The sequence below is a fragment of the Capsicum annuum genome, chromosome 12, assembly GCF_002878395.1.
Source record: "Capsicum annuum cultivar UCD-10X-F1 chromosome 12, UCD10Xv1.1, whole genome shotgun sequence".
Lineage (NCBI taxonomy): Eukaryota > Viridiplantae > Streptophyta > Magnoliopsida > Solanales > Solanaceae > Capsicum > Capsicum annuum.
Genome location: NC_061122.1, coordinates 203,934,459 through 203,936,550, shown reverse-complemented (window position 1 = coordinate 203,936,550; position 2,092 = coordinate 203,934,459).

Here is a 2,092-nt window from a genome sequence, read left to right as displayed (position 1 = left end):
TGGATAAAGGTAATCAATTGTTATACATTATTTAATTTCCTCCTTTTCAAAACAGTTAGCAAATTTAAGATTGCACAATTCTTAAAGAATAATTAATTAAAAACGTGATTTGACTGATATATTCCTTATTAGTTTTTTAATCTTCGTTAATTTTAGAATAGTTAATGAAAAGGTAGAGTTGAAAAAAATAAATAATTATATTTTTAATCTTTTAAACTGACAACTATTTTGAGACAATTATTTTAGTAAATATTTCAACTATTTTGTTTTGATAACCGCAACGTTCAGACTTGCTTTTGCATATAAACATGTCAATTGTTTTGAGAAGGAGAAAGTAGTATCAATTTCAATATAATATTAATATTTAAATTTTAATTAGTATGTCACTTGACTTAATATAATTACCTACTACTTTTCTTTGATATGTCATAAATTCTTATTCCTTATATATGTTCTTTTTATTATTTATTATCACAATTTTTAAAATATCTAAATTTGTTAACAATATTTTTTAATGCCATTTATTTACTTTATTTTATTTTAAAATTAAACTTTAATATCCTCACCATATATCTACTCACTCCATTTTTGTGCATAGGCCATAAGTCTGCTATTTTTAATTAATAACTTATTAACTTATCATCTTGCTTAATTTTGAAATATAATTTTCTATTAAAATAAAATATTAATTTAATATTATTTAAACAATTCATTAAATTTCACAGTTACCGCATCAGTATATGAAGTCTCAATAGTTAATTATTTTTGTGTCAAAATTCATATTCAATATGTATTTATTTAGTAGTGTAAAACAGTAAATTAACATGTACATGTTATATTACTTATATAATTAATCTATACAAACACATTCATACAATTTTAGATAAAATTCAAACACATATACAAAAATATTTTTTACATTCTTACATTTTACCAAGAAGTATCATGATTATTCTTGCTGCTAGTGTTACTGTAAAAAATATTAAGGAATTTTTTTTTTTGAAACTTAAATTTATGAGTAAAATAAAAAACTTCTTGAGAAAAATAAGTATCAGAAAAAAATATACCACATCAAAGTCATAAGAAAATCTCACCAACAACAACTAAAATAAGAGAAAAAGTGATGAGGATAATTAATACAACTTATCTTTTTGTATTGGTTTTTATCAAAAATAAAATGGACAAAATCATAGCAGAAAATATTACTTAATTGAATTAAAGCTAGAAAATAGATTAATATGTAATACCATCATCATTCATCTGCATATGAAAAAAGTAAAATTGTTAAAACAAAAAATAAATATAAAAATATAGAATATGAAGAATTCAGTAAATACACTCATGAATAAATGTAATGATCAATATTTTTCTTTTTTTTTAAAAGGCTTGACATTATACATAATTCTAGATGTATATATAGGAGAAGTTAAGTAGTAGAACTTCATTTCAATTCGAATTTCATTTAAATTTAAATTCAAAAAACTAAAAAGCTAACTAATTAGGATATTGATTGGGATAAATATAACTTTTAAAAAATAGAGGAGTAAAATCTTATAGTTGCTATATAAAAGGAGAATTCACTATCAACAACTGATTTTTAATTTAAATTTAATAATAATTTTTATGAGTAGGACAATTGGAGAAATTTTTATTTATATTTAAAATAAAATCATTAAATTATAAGAATATTTATATGATTTTGCTCCTCTATTTTTTAAAATTTATATTTATCCCAATCAATACCCTACTACTATTACAACTATTACTATTTAATTAATTAGTAAATTATTATTATTATTATTATTATTATTATTACACATATTATGCACTACGCATTACTACTTTTACTGTTAGTATTTATTATTAGTATTATTAACATATTTTAATCTTTTATTTAATACTTAAATAAATTATATTTAAATAGTTTTATAACATTGATTTGAATTTTTAAAGAGATAACTACATGAAAGAGTAAAGGTCCATTTAGAACTCTTTAACCATGAGTTTCTATTTTTAAAGTAATGAATTTTGTTTTTCTAATAAGTGATAATATATTTTAAAATTTAAATATTTCTAATCTTTTAACTCATTA